Raw genomic sequence first — 6,038 nt, 5'->3', positions numbered from 1 at the left:
TTGTCCTCAAGCAATTCAGTTGACAAACTGAAAGAGACAAAAGAAAAACTTTGATGAAATCTGTTTGATCTTGTTGTTGCAACTATGTCTAACTCATATCCAGAGTTTCAGCAAGATCACAAGCAAACCACATAAGCAAATGACATCTATGTCTCACGGTAAACTCATATCAAAGGCATAATCAACTAGTGAGCAAATAATAATAAGCCTCAAATGTCAACACTTCAATCAAAACAACATGAAGCAGTACAAATAGATGGTATCTCGGTAGCTCTTTCTGAGACCGCAAAACATAAATGCAGAGCACCTTCAAAGACCGAGGGCTGACTAAACATTGTAATTCTAGGCAATGAAGATCCAGTCACATTCGTACTCAACACAGTTAAAAGCAAAGCATAAAAATGATAGAGGTGCTCTCTAATTGGTGCTGTAAGAGGAGGATGACTCAACAGGAACATAAATAGACAGGCCGTTCGCAGAGGGAAGCATTGATTTGCAGAGGTGCCAGAGCTCAAGCTTTGAAACAGAGATAAAAAATTTGGGTGGCATGCTTTCATTCTCAACGCAATGACTAAGAGTTCTCAACATCTTCCACGCTACACATGCTATTGGCGGTTCCCAAACAAAAAAGTAAAGTTTTGACTCCCCCACCACCAATCAATCACACTCCACGGCTAGCCGAATCCTCGGGTACCGTCCATACGAACAACAATCCTGGGGGAGTTTTGTTTGTAATTATCTTTTCAATTTGAGCATGGAACTGGGAATTCCAATTACCGGCCCCTTTCTTGTGAATGATAGTGAATAAACACATATCGAGGATAACACGCCTAGCATGGAAGATACCAACAGCCCCCTGTCACCACATGAGCGGTTCGAGCATGCAAAACAGATTATTTCTTGAAGTTTAGAGAGTGGCACATGAAAATTTACTTGGAACAGCAGGTAGATACCGCACATAGGTAGGTATGGTGGACTCATATGGCACAACTTTGGGTTTATGGGAGGTGGATGCACCAGCAGTATTCCTGCTTAGTACAAGTGAAGGATAGCAAAAGACTGGGAAGCGACCAACTAGAGAGCGACAACAGTCATCAAAATGCATTGAGATTAACTAACATTGAGTGCAAGCATGAGTAGGACATAAATCACCATGAACATGAATATCATAGAGGCTATGTTGATTTTGTTTCAACTACATGCATGAACATGCGCCAAGTCAAGCCAATTGAATCATTCAAAGGAGGATACTATCCTATCATACTACATCATAATCATCTCAACATTCATGTGGGCATCCAAGACAAACCATTATAAGCTCCTAGCTAAGTAAGAATGGAAAAAGCAACTATGATCTCTAAGTTGTCATTGCAAACATGTTTCTCTCACAACAAAGCTGAACTAGGAACAGTGAGCTAGTCATATTTACAAAAAACAAAATAGATCGAGTTCATACCAGCTTTTCCAGGCTCAGTCACTTCATCATATATCGTCATTATTGCCTTTCACTTGCACGACCGAACGATGTGAACAATAATAAGCGTGCTTGTGCATTGGGACTAAAGCTGGAATCTACAGGCAAACACAAAGGAGAAGACAAAGTAATATGGCTCTTTGAAAGCTAAACAGGTATGCATGCAAGAGCCACTAAACAACTCTACCTTGACCCAAAGAAAAAGAAAACTATCTACACAGGAAAGCTCCCAATAAGAAAAAGAAGAAAAGAAAATATTTTTGGGTTTTCTCAAACTAGACGGACACACGAAAAGAAAACGAGAAAAAGAAAATAAACTAGCATGGATGATACAGTGGCAAAGTGTGAACACCGGCTAACAAAGTGAAAGCATAAGCAAGAATGTAAAGTCGGTGAGAACACGTACTCCCCCAAGCTTAGGCTTTTGGCCTAAGTTGGTCTACTCCCATGGATGGTCCTGGCGAAACCCAAAATCATAATGGGGGTTATACGGGAGCGCTGCAGCCACTGCCTCAATAGCTGCCTCACGGAGACGAGCAGCCTTTGCCTCCCTCCCATACTCCTCTGCCTCTCCTCTGGTTATGTAATATCTCCGTTTTACCTAAAAGTCAAAGAAGGCAGGAGCAGGAAGGGTAATATGGAAAACACGCTGCCTGTTAAATATCAAACGGTATAGGAGGGATTCGTCATCCCTCTCAAGGAACTGGTAGCGTGTCGAAAACAGTACCAACGTGTAATATTTGTCATAGAGATCAAACGGTACCGATGTATCGCGGCCAGCCGAAAATTTGAATCTACGAACAAAAGAGGCAGTGAGAGCAACATACTGTTCACATTTATCGCAGATGAATTCTTCGAGTCCGACGTTGTGAACAAGTGCATCAAACTCATCTTTGAAACCTGCCTCAATCATAAATTCATCAAAAGGCCATTCACATGGTTGTACCTGCGCGTCCCTTGGTTGGTAAGGATGAGGCTCCCGAATCACAAGACGGGGACCTCACTTGCTTGAGGAACCACCATGAAAGTTTCTCCTGAACATCTTCCTTTTCTGAAATTTTCAGTGACCCAAAGGAAAAGTGAAGAAGGCTCAACTAAACTCGTAGCAACTACTCCAACAAGTGCCTAGAGGCCATATTACGCATCAAAACTACTTGGGACCAGCTAAAATCAGCATGCAAAGCTCAAGAACATGGTCACCAATGCAGCAAAAATATGCGGAGTATAAGGCACTAGAGAAAAAACTAATTGGACCAATGGAGGAGTCACTTACCAAGGAGTAACTTCCCCAAAACAGTTCGGAGAATGGTGATTTGAGCAAAGAAATCAAAAATCCCAGCAAGAGGAGCAAGAACACGGGTTTGAGCTGCGAAACAAATTTTTTCTCGAGGTAGGAAAACCAGATGAGAGCAAGAATGAGTGGAGGGGGTGCCTGTGGGCCCCACAAGCCTGGGTGGCGCGGCCAGGGGGGTGCCCGCGCCCCAAGGGCTTGTGGCCCACTGGTGTAGCCCCCAGATAATCTCTTTGTCTCACAATTTTTCAAAAATTCCAGAAAAAATCATACTTGATTTTCAGGACATTCGGATAACTTTTATTTTTGGGGTACTTTTCTACGGGACGCTAAAACAGAAAACAGGGAAAACTAAACTAAATCTATCATTTTTGTTCTAAGCAGCCTAAAGTGAAAGCTTGGAACAGAGGTTTGTGACTCCTCGATTCATCCATCTCATGGTCATCGAAAGAAAATCCGCCAATGGGGTTGATCAAGTCCCCTCGACAAAACTTCTCGAATCGCAAAAGAGAACGTAGAATTTTTGAATAGTCACTAGGTCACCTAAATGGGGATGTGTATCTCCCCAACAAGCAAATCATACTTCATCTTGACACGAGGAATAGGGCATTCAAAGCTCCCAATAAGAATCGATGAAGTTTTGTCGATAGCATTGATGCAATGTACTCGATATTGTTTCTTCGGAAAGTGCACTGTATGCTCACTACCGTTGACATGGAAAGTGACATTGCCTTTTTTGCAATCTATAACAGCCCCTGCAGTGTTTAAAAAGGGTCTTCCATGGATAACAGCCATGGCATCGTCCTCGGGAATATCCAAGATAACTAATTCTGTTAAGATAGTGACGTTAGCAACCACAACAGGCACATCCTCGCAAATGTCGATAGGGAAAGCAGTTGATTTGTCGGCCATTTGCAGAGAGATTTCAGTGGGTGTCAACTTTTCCCGTTCAAGTCTATGATAAAGAGAGAGAGGCATAACACTAACACCGGCTCCAAGATCGCATAACGCAGTTCTAACGTAGTTGCCTTTAATGGAGCAAGGTATAGTGGGCACACCGGGATCACCTAGTTTCTTGGGAGTTACATCCTTTAAAGTGTAATTGGCAAGCATGGCGGAGATCTCAAGATCAGGTATCCTCCTCTTATTAGTCACAATATCCTTCATGTACTTAGCATACGGAGACATTTTGAGCATATCTGTCAAACGCATTTGCAGAAAGACAGGTCTGATTATTTCAACGAATCGCTCAAAATCCTCATCATCCTTTTTCTTGGATGGTTTGGGAGGAAAGGGCATAGGCTTCTGAACCCATGGTTCCCTTTCTTTACCATACTTCCTAGCAGCAAAGTCATTCTTATCGTATCTCTTAATCTTAGGCTGTGGGTTATCAAGATCAACAGGTTCAATCACCACATCATTTTTATTACTAGGTTGAGCATCTTCATGAACATCACTATTGATATTATCATTAGGCTCATGTTCATCACCAGATTGTGTTTCTGCATCAGAGATAGAGGCATCATTTGGAATCTCAGGTGTAGCAGCAATAGGGTTGCTAGCGTGCTGGTTCCTATCATCTTTCTTCTTATTTTTAGGATGACTAGGTGCATCAGTGCTAACTCCTTGAGAATCTTGTTCAATTCTTTTCGGATGACCCTGGGGTACAAAGGTTCCTGGGTCATTCTACCGCCTCTAGTAACGACTCTAACAGAATTGTCATTCAACTCATTGAGCAAGTCATTTTAAGCTTTAAGTACTTGTTCTACCTGAGTAGTAACCATAGAGGCATGTTTACTCAGAAGCTTAAGATCATTGACGTTTCTGTCCACACAAGCACTTAAATGACTAAGCATACGAGCATTCTGTTCCAATTGTCTGGTAACATAATCATTGAAACTCTGTTGTTTGGCAACAAAGTTATCAAATTCATCCATGCATAAGCTAGCAGGTTTATCAAAAGGAATATCACTCTCATCAAACCTACTCAGAGAATTTACTTCTACTACCTGTATCGGTTTATCAAGACCATGGATATCTTCAATAGGTCGTAGATTTTTGACATCTTCAGATTTAATGCCTTTCTCTCACATAGATTTCTTGGCTTCTTGCATATCTTCGGGACTGAGGAATAGAATACCTCTTTTCTTTGGAGTTGGCTTAGGAGGTGGTTCGGTAATAGTCCAAGCATTCTCATTGGACAAGATGTTATTCAACAGAATCTCAACTTGTTCTACGGTTCGTTCCCTAAAAACACAACCAGCACAACTATCTAGGTGGTCTTTGGAAGCATCGGTAAGTCCATTATAGAAGATATCAAGTATTTCATTTCTTCTCAAGAGGGTGATCACACAAAGCATTCAGTAGCTGGATGAGCCTCCCCCAAGCTTGTGGGAGACTCTCTTCTTTGGCTTGACCAAAGTTGTATATTTCCTGCAAGGCAGCTTGCTTCTTATGGGCAGGGAAATATTTTTCAGAGAAGTAGTAGACCATATCCTGGGGGCTATGCACACAACTAGGAGCAAGAGAAGTGAACCAGGTCTTAGCATCATCCTTTAGCGAGAAAGGAAACAGCTTGAGGATATAGTAGTGGCGGATCTTTTCCTCACTAGTGAATAGGGTGGCTATATCGTGTAGTTTGGTAAGATGGGCTACAACCGTTTCAGACTCATAACCGTGAAAAGGATCAGATTCGACCAGAGTGATTAACTCAGGGTCGACAGAGAATTCATAATCCTTATCGGTCACAAAGATAGGCGAAGTGGCAAACTTTGGGTCATATTTCATCCTAGCGTTCAGAGATTTTTCTTTCCACTTGCGCAGCAAATTCTCAACATCATAGCTATCCTTACACGCAAGAAAATCCTCAGCTATCTCTCCCTCCATAACATAACGTGTATCAGGCATATCAGGCAATTCAGGCATAGGAGAGCTAGTTCTAGCAGGCAAAATAGCAGGCTCTACTTCAATAATATCAGCAGTTTCAGAAGTATCATCACGTCTAGTAGCAACTCCAGCAATATGTGCATCAAGGAAAGCACCTAGTGGCAAAGCAGTATCAAGCATAGCATCATCAGGCATAGTATCAAGCATAGCATCATCAGGCATAGTATCAAGCATAGCATCATCAGGCATAGTATCAAGCATAGCATCATCATAAGTATCATGGGCAGCAGAAGTAGCATCGTCAAGCACAGGCGACATATCAAGATTTCTAGCAGGAGGCGAAGTCGCAACCTTACTCATAACTGAAGGTGAATCAAGTGCAGAGTT

Source organism: Hordeum vulgare, chromosome 3H (assembly GCF_904849725.1).
Source record: "Hordeum vulgare subsp. vulgare chromosome 3H, MorexV3_pseudomolecules_assembly, whole genome shotgun sequence".
Classification (NCBI taxonomy): Eukaryota; Viridiplantae; Streptophyta; class Magnoliopsida; order Poales; family Poaceae; genus Hordeum; species Hordeum vulgare.
This window is presented reverse-complemented; position numbering follows the sequence as displayed.